The sequence below is a fragment of the Kogia breviceps genome, chromosome 19, assembly GCF_026419965.1.
Source record: "Kogia breviceps isolate mKogBre1 chromosome 19, mKogBre1 haplotype 1, whole genome shotgun sequence".
Lineage (NCBI taxonomy): Eukaryota > Metazoa > Chordata > Mammalia > Artiodactyla > Physeteridae > Kogia > Kogia breviceps.
The window spans coordinates 6,255,262-6,270,137 of NC_081328.1; the positions used below are offsets into that span (position 1 = coordinate 6,255,262).

The 14,876-nt window shown below is 47.0% G+C and overlaps 1 long non-coding RNA gene across 1 annotated transcript in view; it reads right to left on the minus strand.

The window, feature by feature from the left end:
* Positions 1-5,391: 5,391 nt before the first annotated feature.
* Positions 5,392-14,876, minus strand: part of LOC136793237 (uncharacterized) — a 60,244-nt gene continuing 50,759 nt past the window's right edge. The window contains exon 3 of the long non-coding RNA XR_010838237.1: positions 5,392-5,469. This is a non-coding gene — a long non-coding RNA (uncharacterized lncRNA). The remainder of the gene's footprint in view (positions 5,470-14,876) is intronic.

Below are 14,876 nucleotides of genomic sequence, written 5' to 3' on the forward strand. Positions count from 1 at the left end.
CTCGGTCATTCAGCAGACATTTCCTGAGTCTGCTCTGTGCCAGGCACCCTTCTACTTGTCATTCTTTCCCTGCCCAAGTCAGGCCCGATGAAAGGTTGGTTTCCCTGACATAGACTGAATTTTCTTGGGTCTCCAGATTCACTGTGACTCAGAACTGCTGTCAGCAAGGGTGCCCCAAACTTCTGGGCTTATCCGGACAACAAGCGACAGATAAGAAGCCACGACATCTCAAGTTCCTGTGAGGCTGTCGTGGCTCCTCTGGCTAAATTCAGAATGGTGACAGCTCCCTCCCTGCCACCCTGACTCACGCCCCAAACAGCCCCGTAAGAGTCTGACCCAGACCGGAAACACTGCCCCAAGTTAAACTCCCCTCTTCACGCCACCCTACCGAAAGATAAAGAAAATAAAATACTTACAGAGACCCTACGGCCCAGGCCAGTTCAGATGTCAAATATCCTCTCTCCCTGTCAAACATGCAAATGCTCTTGGACTTGGCAGACGTGTGCCCCGTTGACTTAGGGGCTGCTCTGCCCCACCCTGCCTGGCGGTTTGCGTTCAAGTGTTTTGATTATGCACGCTCTTAAGGGAAACAAAGGAAGGCGTTCTTTTACAATCAGGCAATTTTAGAGAAAGGGAAGTGGATAAAGTCCTTGACATGAGGGCTACAGACTATTTGAAGAAAAGGGAGAGGAAAGATACAAGGAATCAAAGGGTTTAACACCGCTGAAACCAGAGAGATCATAAAATACTTGTGGGGGATTTATTGCTAAGGTGGAATTTAGCTGACCGAATGATACAAGATGCTCAAGATAGCAGTGAAAGAAGGGGAGATGTCAGCCTGTCTAATCACTCCAGGAGAAGGAGAGAAACACACCAAAGAGGTTCACACTGGGGTTATGTTATAAGCCTGGGTCAAGAGAAGGCATGAGACTTTGGGTCTCATCTAGTTTTAGGTACTAATGGCCCAACTTTGCAAAAATGGGAGAATCAGAAATGATGGTTAAAACAAGAGTTAAAAAGTCAAAAGACAAGGTATTCAAGAAGTTGCCTAATGGCCTGGGCAACAGAGAGAGCCATGTACATCTTATCGGACCATGGAGTGCAAAGGCGAGCAGCCTCCCTGCCTTGGTATTTCTTGAGGTCATCGCAAGCACACTGTCAATAACAATAAGCCTAAATTATCAGGAAGAGGTAAAATACTGTTAACTCTGCTCAGTTTAAGAGGACAGGAACAAAAGACCACATATTACATGATTTCATTTACGTGAAATGTCCAATAGGCAAATCCACAGGGACAGAACCAGATCAGCAGGAGCTTAATGGGTATGGAGTTTCTTTCTGGAGTGTTGAAATGTTCTAAAATTAGACTGTGGTGACGGTTGCACATCTCTGTGAATATGCTAAATACTGCTGCACTTTTAACGTTCAGTGAATGTTGTGGGATGTGAAATGTGTCTCAATAAAGCTGTTCAAAGAGAGGATGGGAAGGTATGTAACACAACTTAGAAATATTCCATTAGTAATTGCTCCAAACTTCAACAATAGAAAGGAATTAGAACCCTTTACCAGGAGAATTCACAGTGTGGAAAATTTCATTCTCAGGCAATGCTGGAAAAATGAGGTGTTTCTATATAGTCAACAGAACTGAATTCAGTAAAGCGACTGGAGAAAGAAAGTACAAAATATACCCTCTAAGAGGATTAAGACTCTTAGAGGAGGGACTCAGATCATACGCTCATTCAGATATAATGTCTTACTTAGTGAATAAAGAAGTCTAAAATAGTACAAAAGGTTAAAAATAAAAAAGGATCTCTCTTCCAACTCCAGTACTCTTCCCTGAAGTAATCACTGCTTCCAGTTTCTTATATATTCTTCCACAAATGTTCTATTCACGTGCAAGTACCTACACACACACACACACGCACGCACACACACACACACACCCCACACCCCACACGCACACCCTACGTGCAACTAGACTGCGAGTGCAGGAAGAAAAATGGAAATTAGTTTTAAGGAAGAGCTTCCTTAATACAAGAGCAGTCCTTAAAGTTACTCTTCCATTTCTGTATGGTGGCAGCAGCTGCTCTCACTCAAGCACACTAACAGCAGGCCGGCCGGCGGTGGAGCCCGACAAGTATATGCCTGAAACCCAGCACTGGCCCCAGTGACTCTGAGTGGCGCGCTCGCGGCTCGTCAGCTCGTCAGACTGAACCCGAGCAGGACCCTGCGGGCCCCTCCAGGGACACACGCTCCCATGTCCCCCACCTCTCGCCTGTAGAAAAGCTTTAGCCTCCTAGGCCTTCCCTGGGTCTGAACGAATAAATTGAATCAGAGAAGTGAAAAGAGCAGAAACAAAGGAAAGCAGTCAAGCAAGACACAACAATAAGAGTTTAGCCATCAAACAAAGCCAAGGATCTTTAGTTCCTCCTCTAGGGCTGTAGATAACATGCTGGGCCGTGTCCCTGAGCTGTTTTGCAGATACTGAAACCCCCACCAGGTGGGGGCTTATAACATAAGCACGTAGACCCCAGGCGGGTTGCAACCAGAAGACCGAGATTCCCAAAACATCTTCCTGTTACCTCATCATCAACCAATCAGAGAATCACGCAGAAGCCGGTCACACACCTGCAACCCCCTCCCTCACACTGTCTTTAAAAACCCTTCCCTGAAAAAGCCTCCGGGGAGTTCGGGTCTTTTGACCGAGAGCTGCCCACTCCCCTTGCTCGGCACCCTGTACTTCCTTTCCTTCAGCACGACCCAGTGTCAGTAGACTGGCTTTGCTGCACGTCAGGAGAGCGGACCCAAGTTCTTTTCAGTAACAGAATCAATGGCAAACAAACATGTGAAAACACACCCAGAGCTCAGTTTGGACCTGCAGCAGCATGTTTCATACTTTTCTCTGGAAAATTCCAGCACCTATGAACACAAAGACATCTTTGTTCTTCTGGTCTTAGGTTTACCCGGAAGCTCCCCAATTATACTATTGGTGGTGGGAGAGGGAGGCGGCGTGTAGGGGGCCATGGCCGACACACACGTGTGGGAGCTCACATCTGTGCGAGGCACAGGAAAGGTGGCTCATCCGCACGTTGAGGCCAAACGGCGGTACTACAGCAAAATCCGGAACAGCACGGCAACGCGACTGCTGGGTACACGTGTAGGCAAAATGAGCAGAGAGCTCAGCGTAAGGCTGGCCCACGGTCAACTATCACCTGAAATATCGGTCTAGCAGGTAATATGCAGCTTAGCACAGCAACAGGGCTACTGCCTTATCATACGGCATCAAGATACAAGGAGGACAGGCCAGGGTGCACGGTTCCCTTGAAGACTCTTCACCCTCGAAAGTATTTTTAGTCGTGGTAATTGTAGAAGGAGGACGAAGCACTGCAGCCCCGCAAACGAAGACAGCTCGCGAAACGTCAGGTCAGCAGATGCCACCCCCGTTAAGTCAAGCCTGTGAGAAGGACGGGATTAGCTGTCTCAGGACGGCTTTCCAGAAGCAACCCGTCTTGCGGAGTGATCCGAGCAACCTTCCTGAGGAGATTACAGAGGCTGCCCCAAGTATGTCACGAGCAAGCAGCCCAACTCAGCGCAAAACAAATCGACGCTTAGGAGACGGCGCTGTGGTAGCGAGCGAGTGGAGACGGCGGGGTGGGGGGTCTGCGAGAGTATCCGAAAAGGGAAAAAAGCCGCAGAAGAAAACCTGTCAGTGTGTCACCAGCAGGCCCAACAGGCACTCTGATTCTAGATGATTGATCCTGACCCTTTACATAAAAATAGCTTAAAGAACTGGAGGCCAGGCCACTGGCTCATCAGAACTGGATAGAAAAGGCACATAAGAAGGTCCAACTTCTGTTCTGTGCTCACCAAGTAACCCTCTGATCCCATTCACCAGGAAGAGGCCACACTGGGACAAAGACTGGTTCCACTTCTTGGATCCAGGAGAGATCCCCTGAGAAACTGACAGACTGGCAATTCTGGTACAAAAACCATCTCTTGTGAGTGTGGTTACTCATCTCTGACCACGTGACTAATCCCAGAGGCCCCGAAAAGGTCGTGTTCCCGAACCTCAGTCTCTCAGTCCTTCATACGACATCTATTAACTGCCTCCTCCACACCAAGTGCTGTGGGAGGAACTGGTGAAACCCAGAGAAAGGAGAGAAAAGAAAGCAGCATTGCCCTGCTCTCAGGGACCTTCCAGTCCAGCGGTGACCCAGGCCTGGACAGTGGCTAAAAATCACACTTGTGGTGGCTGAGCCTGAGGGGACAGTGAGTGTCCTCTACTGTTACTGAATCAGCACTTACTTTGCATTTATTTTCTATCCGTGGGATCAGAAAATCAATTAATCCTAGACCTGGGAGGAACCTCATACATCATCATATCCAGTGGGTCTCCGTCTTGCCTGCCTACAACTACCGGGAGAACCTCATAGACAACACTGAGCTAGACATGTGAACTGAGTGGGTCTGGAGAGGACGCCAGGATCAGTGCTCAAAAAGTCTGCCCAGGGGATCCAAAGGTAAAGGCCCGGCTGAGAATCACAAATTAGTCCAACTCCCATATTTTCCTGCTGGGTAAAAAGAGACTCAAAGAACTGGAGAGACAGGCCCAAATCAACACGCACACGAGTGTGATGCCCATGGAAATTCAGGGGCTTAGAGCCCTTACTCCAGACTATTATTTGGCCAGGCGATGTCTCTTCAATCTAGTTACCTGTGTATGCTCTTCATAGTATTTGCGACAGACACATGCACTTTTATGTACTTCATATTTTTCTTTAAAACTAACGATTTTCAAATTTAAATGCTTATTTTAGCCTTGTCCTCAGCAATAAAATTTGTGAAATATGCCTGGAAATTAATAATTATAATGCAACACATTTAGCCACAGGCCACCTGAGTTCCACGCTGCAGCACACCTAGGGCATGTGGCACTCTTTGGGACCCAGAGGGCTGAGGTATTGGCAGTACTGGGAAGCCTCGGGAAGGTCTGGAACAGGTGCTGTACACCTTCACAGCAGGTGCTCACACGGGGTTGGGCTGAAGAAACCTCAGGTGAGCAAAGGTACCAGGCAGCGGCTGGTCCTCGTGGGTCTGTCAGCCCTTGGTGCACTCAGATTGGGAGGGAGGCCTGATTGGTAGCAGGAAGGGGGCAACGACCAGAGGATTTATTTTACCTCTCCTGGAAAGGCCACAGGTCACTTGGAACCAACAGCCTGTTAAAATGAAGCTGCCTATCCATCATCTGGGATCTGCTGATGCCCACATTCTGAAATTGATCTAGAAGGAGGGGACAATACCATCATGGGATGTCCGTCAGGTAACAGCACAGGGCCATCCTTCAGCCTGGTTCATGACAACTTAGGATTTTAAACTCATCATCCTACCTACCAAGACTTATCTTCTTTTTGAATAAGCTCATTGATCTTGGTGTCTTGTTTAATATATTCCAAATTGATGTGCAATATTCTGGGAGAAAAGAAAGAAAAAGTAACTTATTCACCAGTCTCCTCTTTACTTCAGCTTCAAGATGAGTTAGTTATTTGAGGTTTTTGTTTTTCGATTTTGGGGTTTTTTTTTTTTGGCCACATGGCTTGTGGGATCTTAGTTCCCTGACCGGGGATTGAACCCAGGCCCTCGGCAGTGAGACAGCATGGAGTCCTAACCACTGGACCACCAGGGAACTCCCAGTTCTTTGAGTTCTGACAGACATATTGTTCATAATCAGGACTTTGATTAAGAGGTTTCCCAGTTTTCAAATTTGGGAGAGAAGTGGTGAATGGAAGTGGAGAATTCATCCTCAGCTGAGAGGAGATGACCCTGAATCATTATTAAAACCAACCTTCCAGAAGAAAACCTAAGACTGCACCTTGCTCTCTTTGTTTCTCCCTCTTAAATTCTGAAAGGTGTTTCAAGGACCCACATCGGTTCCACTGCTAGGACAACCCAGGGATGCACTCTGATTCAAGTGCACAAGAAGACACAGACAAGGATGTTCACTGCAGCATTGTTTACAATGGGAAAAATCAGAAATGCCTTGAATCTATAAGAAAACGGATAAATAAACTGCAGTAGTCATACAATGGAACAGCTATACAGCAATGAAAGTGAAGGAACCATATATTAACTTGGACAGATCTGAAAAAAAAAGTTGATGAAAAACAGCAAAAAGTAATTATGTATAGAGCACCAAAACATTTTGGTTTAATTTTAAAATATAAAATAATGGTGCATATTGTTTATGGATACACACATAAAATAAAAGTTTAAAACACTGGACAGGAAGATACAGACCAACTTCAGGGAAACAGCTGCTGCTGAGATGAAGGCAGAGAATAAATAACTGTGGTATTTTTTTATTATTATTATTACTGTAATTTTGTTTTGGCTGCATTGGGTCTTCGTTGCTGTGCACGGGCTTTCCCTAATTGTGGCGAGCAGGGGCTACTCTTTGCTATGGTGCACGTGCTTCTCATTGCGGTGGCTCCCCTTGCTGCGGAGCACGGTCTCTAGGCGTGCGGGCTTCAGTAGCTGCGGCACACGGGCTCAGAAGTTGTGGCTCGCGGGCTCTAGAGTGCAGGCTCAGTAGTTGTGGCGCACGGGCTTAGCTGCTCCACGGCATGTGGGATCTTCCCGGACCAGGGATCTAACTCGTGTCCCCTGCACTGGCAGGCAGATTCCCAACCACTACACCAGCGGGGAAGTCCCTACTGTAATTATTTTTAAGGATCTGAAGCAAATATGGAAAAGCATTTGTTAAATCTAAATGATGGATCATGGACATTTGTTATTTTCCAGACTCTCCTGTCAGCTTGAAACTTCATAGTTGAAAAAAAGTTATTTAAGCTATTGAAACTCTGAAGTAAATGCACCCATATGAAGTCACACAGTGAACATTTGCTCATGACAGAAAGGCCTATATGGCCCATGTAAGGGACAAACGCCAAACTCAACTTTTGTCAGGGGGGCTGACATATAAAATTGGCAGAAAGGGGCCTCCCTGGTGGAGCAGTGGTTAAGAACCTGCCTGCCAATGCAGGGGACACGAGTTCGAGCCCTGGTCCGGGAAGATCCCACATGCCGCGGAGCAGCTAAGTCCGTGCACCACAACTACTGAACCTGCGCTCTAGAGCCCGAGAGCCACAACTGCTGAGCCCACGTACCACAACTACTGCAGCCCCCGCACCTAGATCCCGTGCTCCTCCGCATCAAGAAAAGCCACTGCAATGAGAAGCCCGCGCACCGCAATGAAGAGTAGCCCCTGCTCGCCGCAACTAAAGAAGGCCCGCGCGCAGCAACGGAGACCCAATGCAGCCAAAAATAAATAAATAAAATAAATAAATTTATTTTAAAAAAATTGGCCGAAAGGATTTGCTAAATAGTTAAGAAAATACCATTTAATTAACAAAATGTTATACAATTAAAAAGAGTGAGTGAATTAAAAGGTTTTCACTTAATGAAGCAGGCTTTTAAAAAAAACCATGGCAAAATTTTTTAAATTATTTTGAGTTTACTTTAAAAAAAAAATGACAAAAGTAATATACACTCATTTTAACAGGTCGAACAGTATAGAGACAGTTTAAAAAATTGTTAAGTCCCATCTTTTTCCAATTCCACCTCCGTCTCACATATTAACCAAGGTTAAAATTTTGATTTATCGCCCCTTTCTCTGTAAAATCTTAAATATTATTTTGTGAATTTTTTCAAACCAATTCAATGTTTATAATGGGAAATACTTAATTTTCATCACTGCCGATGCCATCCATAATCATTTTAGAAGAATACAGGAAGTGCAAAAGAGCAGAAATGAGGTAAAATAAAAACATTGAAATGGGTGTGCATTTTAACTCACTGTTTGAAAAAAATCTTAATACGTCTTTAGATCCTGAATCAAAGGTTTAGGACAAACTCCACTTGCCGGCTCAAAGACGGCCAGCTTCATTTACAAGAGTCGCTTGCCACGAGGGGAACTTAATGATGGCAGCCAGAGCGGTTTCCACTTCAGGCGTGATCTGGGTTGGTAAACCACCAACCATGCCCTCAGGTTCAAGGCAGGGCACCACCCCTGGCCCCCCCAAGTCCAGCAGGGGGTGTGGTAAGGGGACATTTCACTCTCCTCCCCCGGCTGCTTGACCGCCACGGCTCAGCCGGCCCTGCTTCCCTCCCTCCTCGCTCCCACCCTCTCGTCACTGCCCTTCCTTCTCTCTGTCCTCCTCTCCACCAGCTTCCTTGCCCTACTCCTTCCCTTCCTCCAACTGCCCAAGTGTCCATGTCACTCACGTCTTGGGTAACTGGAGCCCTTCAGCTGTCTGGGTCCCTGTTTGGAAGGACATCTCAGCACTGCCCGGGGCTCCGGGGGCAGCCAACTTCCCACAAAGTTTCATGTCAGTGCAGGAGGCTGACTTAGATTTCCTTATAAGAACTTTACAAGAGCAATTAAAATAAGTTATCTTAGGTGCTGGAAAAAACTCTGCAGAATCGCCCCAGTCCGTTTCCGAGCCTTCTATTTCAAAATAAAACTTTCCCCTTTCACAGTTTGGGGGCCTCATCACGGAGCCCTGGAGGATGTGCAGGAAAAAGCTCCAAGGAAAAGATTCAAAGGTAGAATTCTCTCTCCAGGAAGAGGAAGGCCCAGAGGCACTGTGAGATGGTAGACACAGATTTAGGAAACAGGGGGAAAGTATGGACATTTTAGGTAAGAACAATCAATAGCCTCGTTGGTGATGTAAGCTTCAGAGATTTGGGGGTGCGACTTGCCTGGGTAAGTGGGAGGTCCTTTTCTCTTCTCTCTCTTTCCTTCCTTCCATAATATCTTTCTTTCTTTTCTACTTCTACTCAACCTTAAATGTTCTTCTCCAAAACAGGTTATCTGAAAATAGATTGGCATCACCTGCCTTGCCCCAAATGATTGGAATAGGCTTTCCTGGGACAATTTCTGGGGTAAAAAGTCAACAACTCCTATAGAAGGTATAACACCAAGAGTGAACCCTGAAGTAAACTATGGAATCTGGGTGACAGTGACATGGCACTGTAGGTTCACTGACTGTCATCTCCTCTAGTGGGGAGGCTGGGTGTGTCTGAGGGGCCGGGAGTAGACGGGCATTCTCTGTGCTTTCTGCCCCATTTGCTATGAACATAAAACTGCTCCCAAAAAAAGTCTATTAAGAAATTGTCTAAGGTACCAATCACTGCCAGGAAGCAGAAACACATCCCGTGCCCCGCCGTGCAGCACAGCTAATCACACAAACAAAGGGAAAAGGGGAGAGAAACACGGGTTTTCAAGAGAGTCCCCGGGGTCTAGTATCAGCAGGCACCTAGTCACCGCGTCGGGTCAAGGAGCCTTGCAGGGAGGACACATTCCTCTGCCTGGCGCCAGGCAGCCTTGGCATTATCATTTTACACAGGGAGAGGCAAGAATGTCTTCACAATCCAAGGCTTGGGCTCCCCCTCCTCGGGCCCCACAGGGAAAGAAATCTGAGGACAGCGTGAGCCTGCTGGGTGTCCTCCTGACGCTGCAAATCTGGCTGAGAGATGGGGCCGAAGCTGTAAATCCCTGTGGGGCTGTTCTCAGAAACCAAGTGGTGGGGTCATCTAACTTCAGTTGATCCACCCGACCCCAGGCTTCTGCACTGACCCGATCAGGGAAACGTTAGTATCAATCATATGTTACTCGCCAGGTAGAATATTCACCTGGGATCATCGTGAAGTCAACATTTGCTGAGTACATGCAGGGCCCCGGTCAACGACATTTGTTGATTGTGTCATATGTATTCTCTAACTTGCCCCTTACGTTCCTTGTTAAAAAGGTGCTTCTCTTGCCCCTCTTTTACAGATAATGCAACTGAGGTTTAGGGAGCGTTAACAGTTTTCTAAAACCACAGTTAACAGTGAGTTTTGGAGCCAAGAAGAAAAAAAAAACTCGTCTGACGCAAACCAAAGTCCATGCTCTTACCTCTTCAATCCTGCTCCGTGGGTCTCAGTAATATTAAGGGTAAAAACGTGTGGGAGAGCCCTTCAGGTTTCACCAGCAGTTTACCTGTTTCATAGCGTCCAGAACTGGACTAAGTGAAGAGCCTTCGTCTTTCGCCTCTACATGGTAGATCCAGTGCTACCATGTTTCTGTCTAAGGCCAAACTGTACCCCAGGCATTGTCCTCTTAGGCAGTGACTGTGAGGTGGTAAAAGGGACCCTGCCATTCTACCCTGTCTCCTCCTCCCAGCCTCATCAGTTATGTATTAGGGTACATACACTATGGAACCCTGCCCACTATACCAGGTCAGTGTTGGACCTGACATTTCAAGTTGAATGGTGAAAACAGCTAGGTTGTGGGCTGAGAAAGACTCAGCCCGGCTCATCTGTTGCTGTGCAAAAACACAGCTGAGCCATGACTTTAGCTGGGCTCGTGAGCCACAGGATAGGCCGTGAGCCTACAGGTGGCCCCTGCACTTGTATTCAGGTCTGGCCTCCCATCGGCAATGCTAATAGCAGCAGAATGTTTGCAAATAGGAGTCGGCTAAGCATTTTTTTCTAAAATGTTTCACTCCAAAGGTACCTACTTTTTCTGTTTAGAAAACATGTGACCCCTTGGTACGGTGAACTGGTGTGTCTTGATATAATGGAAGAAGAGCATAAAAGTGCTTCACCCACTTCCCCGTTTGAACAAGTGGCCACTATTTCTACTGTTTTATAATCCTATACAATAATACTGAAAAGCGGAACACTGAAAGAATAAATTACACTTAGCATTTCAAAGATGTTTAGAGCACTTTACACTCCTTACCCTTAAACCGAATGCTGACGTAGGCCTATAGTTTCAACTGTTGTGGTTGCTACTGTTGTTTGAGAGAGAAGGTATCAGGGAGGCTCATTTTAACAAAGCTTTTGATTATATTCTTTATTAGACCAGATGCTCTTGGAAACTGATCTTACTACAGTATTGCTTCTACGAATGGACGGTCTCCTCGATATGCTAAAAACGACACTCCGCTAGGGATTACTCTGAACAACCGTAGCAGAGGCTTCTCCTTGAGAGAACGCAAGACAAGGGACAGAAAGGAGCCTTGGAACGGCTCCAACAATAAACTGAGCAGCGTGGACGGTAAGGGTGCCTGCGAACGTGACGGAGTGCTTTACCCACATTCCAAAAGCTTACAAGAGGTGCCGGCTTGGGGATCCTACAGGGGCAAGTGCAGGGACTGGTCACAGCATGTTCCCACTGCCGCTGGGGTTACACTTCATACATGGGGACCGCTGGCTGCGCCACACTGTAGGAATCGCCTGCATTTATTGAGCAGCTTCCAACGGTCCCAAACATTTGGTAGATGAGATCTCACTCACGCGGACGGTGCTCCTCCAGGAAGGAAGGAAGCGCCCTGTTCGTATTTCATGGGGCGCACAGGGACGCTAAACCACCCAGACTGAGAGCTGAAGGGAGGTGGCTCAGCGGAGCCACACTCAGGGCTGAAGGAGATCTCGGGTCCGTTCTGGCTTCGAGGCAAAGTTGCCATCAGCCCGGAGACAAGTCATTCGGTTACTCAGCGAGCAGCCGTCCATTCCTCCATCAGTTTGAGTGCCTGGTATGTGCCAACCGCTGTCCTGGTCATGGCAAGTGAGACAGCTGTGGAATCTACCCTCATGGAGATGACAGTCTCGCAGCTGATTGCCTTCCTATCTGCTAGATGCTGTAGGGAAACGCGGTCCTCTCATAAAAGTCCTTTTTTAAAAAGGAAACCTACGATCACCCATACGCTAAGCTCCTTCCTGCCTCAAGGCCTCGGCACCTCCTGTTCCTTCAACCTAACACTCTTTCTCTGGTTCCTGCATGGCTGGTACCTTTGATCACGCAGACTTCAACTCAAATGCTTTCTCCTCACAGAAACCCTCCCAAGCATCTTACCGAACAACACACATTTGTCGAGCAGCAGCTACAACACAACAAACATTCCACGGAGAAGTCCCTTGTGAGCAGAAAAGAGGAAGTTTTGTAAACACTCAAAGGAGAATGAGAATGGTCATCTGGGTTCATCTGCAAACACTCTCTGAAAAACTTAGCTTGGGATCTGGGTCACGACGAGTAAAGAAAAGATAGACGTGTCTGGGGCCACAGAAGGGAGGGTCAGAAGGGCATGAGCAAAGGTTCAGAAGCAGGAAGGGGTTTTTTAAAGAGTGGCTGGCTGTGCTCTAGAGCCCACGAGCCACAACTACTGAAGCCCGTGCTCCACAACAAGAGAAGCCACCGCAATGGGAAGCCCGCGCACCGCAACGAAGCGTAGCCCCTGCTCGCCGCAGCTAGAGAAAGCCCGTGTGCGGCAACGAAGACCCAACGCAGCCAAAAATAAAGTAAATTTTAAAAAGAAAAAGAAAAGCAAACAAACAAACAAACTCACTCATATAAAAAGAGATCAGATTTGTGGTTCCCAGAGGCAGAAGTTGGAGGAAGGGGCAATTGGATGAAGGCTGTGAAAAGGCACAAACTTCCAGGCATAAGATAAATAAGTCCCAGAGATGTAAAGTACAACATGATCAATATAATTCGTGCTGCTGTATGTTATATATGAAAGTTGTTAAGAGAGTAAATCCGACGAGTTCTCCACAAGAAAAAGAATTTTTTTCTGTTTATTTCATTCTGCATCTATACGAGATGATGTTCCCTAAACTTATTGTGATAATCACTTCATGATGTATATAACTCAAATCATTATGCTGTACTCCGTAAACTTAGACAGTGCTCTCTGTCAAATATATCTCAACAAAAGTGGAAGAAAAAATAAAGTTAAAAAAAAAAAAAGAGTGGCTGCACCCAAGAGTTCATGGACGCAAGCAGGGAGCCTGAGAAGACAGGTCAGACCAGCCCATGGAGAGGCTTCAATGCCAGGTGCAGACAGCGTTCTCCAAGAGGAGCAGGGGGAACTCGAGAGTATTCAGCTGCGTCCCTACTGAATAAAGCCCACAGTGCATTGCTGCTGCTGTTGTTGTTTTAAAGGAGTGACCTTTAAAAAGACACATTTCTTAGAAAAGTCTACACAGTGTTTAGGCCTCTCGTTTCCTACTTAGGATGCAAGTAAATCAATGAGAAGCTAAGGAAAGGATGAATAAATCCAGGCACAGCCGGCTTCTCCAGGGCTCTCCCAGACCTGCCGCGGTGTATGCAGTGGTAGGGATCTGCGCCGGACAAAGAGAATGTTCAAAGTGCTTCCCCAGGGAACCCATGTGGAAGGCATTCATGGCAAAGGCATGGACAGCACGTTTAGGGTCAGACTCAGTACATAAGGACTCTAAACCTACCGGCAGCTCCTGGACTTAATTAACAAGAAGTAGGCGACCAGGGAGCTTTCTTTTCTGAGAACTGACTCCGCTATTTAACACAGTTTAAAGGACACTAATAAAAGGGCAAATAAAAACCTTCCTTCTGAGAGGAACCAAGATGGCGGAGTAGAAGGACGTGCTCTGACTCCCTCTTGCGAGAACACCAGAATCACAACTAGCTGCCGCACAATCATCGACAGGAAGACACTGTAACTCACCAAAAAAGACACCCCACATCCAAAGACAAAGGAGAAGCCACAATGAGATGGTAGGAGGGGCGCAATCACAATAAAATCAAATCCCATAACTGCTGGGTGGGTGATTCACAGACTGGAGAACACTTATACCACAGAAGTCCACCCAATGGAGTGAAGGTTCTGAGCCCCACGTCAGGCTTCCCAACCTGGGGGTCCAGCAATGGGAGGAGGAATTCCTAGAGAATCAGACTTTGAAGCCTAGTGGGAATTGATTGCAGGACTTCAACAGGACTGGGGGAAACAGAGACTACACTCTCAGAGGGCACACACAAAGTAGTGTGTGCATCGGGACCCAGGGGAAGGAGCAGTGACCCCAGGGGAGACGGAACTAGACGTACCGGCTAGTGTTGGAGGGTCTCCTGCAGAGGCAGGGGTGGTGGGGCTCTGCTCACCGTGGGGACAAGGACACTGGCAGTAGAAGTTCTGGGAAGTACTCCTTGGCGTGAGCCCTCCCAGAGTCTGCCATTAGCCCCACCAAAGAGCCCAGGTAGGTTCCAGTGTTGGGTTGCCTCAGGCGAAACAACCAACGGGGAGGGAACCCAGCCCCACCCATCAGCAGTCAAGCAGATTAAAGTTTTACTGAGCTCTGCCCACCAGAACAACAGTAAGCCCTACCCATCACCAGTCCCGCCCATCAAGCCTCTTAAGAGAGCCTCATCCACCAGAGGGAAGAGAGCAGAAGCAAGAAGAACTACAATCCTGCAGCCTGTGGAACAAAACCACAGTCACAGAAAGATAGACAAGATGAAAAGGCAGAGCACTACGTACCAGATGAAGGAACAAGATAAAACCCCAGAAAAACAACTAAATGAAGTGGACGTAGGCAACCTTCCAGAAAGAGAATTCAGAATAATGATAGTGAAGATGATCTAGGACCTCGGAAAAACAATGGAGGCAAAGATCGAGAAGATGCAAGAAATGTTTAATAAAGACCTAGAAGAATTAAAGAACAAACAGAGATGAACAATACAATAACTGAAATGAAAACTACACTAGAAGGAATCAATAGCAGAATAACTGAGGCAGAAGAACGGGTAAGTGACCTGGAAGACAGAATGGTGGAATTCACTGCTATGGAACAGAATAAACAAAAAAGAATGAAAAGAAATGAAGACAGCCTAAGAGACCTCTGGGACAACATTAAATGCAACAACATTTGCATTATAGGGGTCCCAGAAGGAGAAGAGAGAGAGAAAGGACCAGAGAAAATATTTGAAGAGATTATAGTCGAAAACTTCCCTAACATGGGAGAGGAAATAGCCACCCAAGTCCAGGAAGCACAGCGAGTCCCGTACAGGATAAACCCAAGGAGAA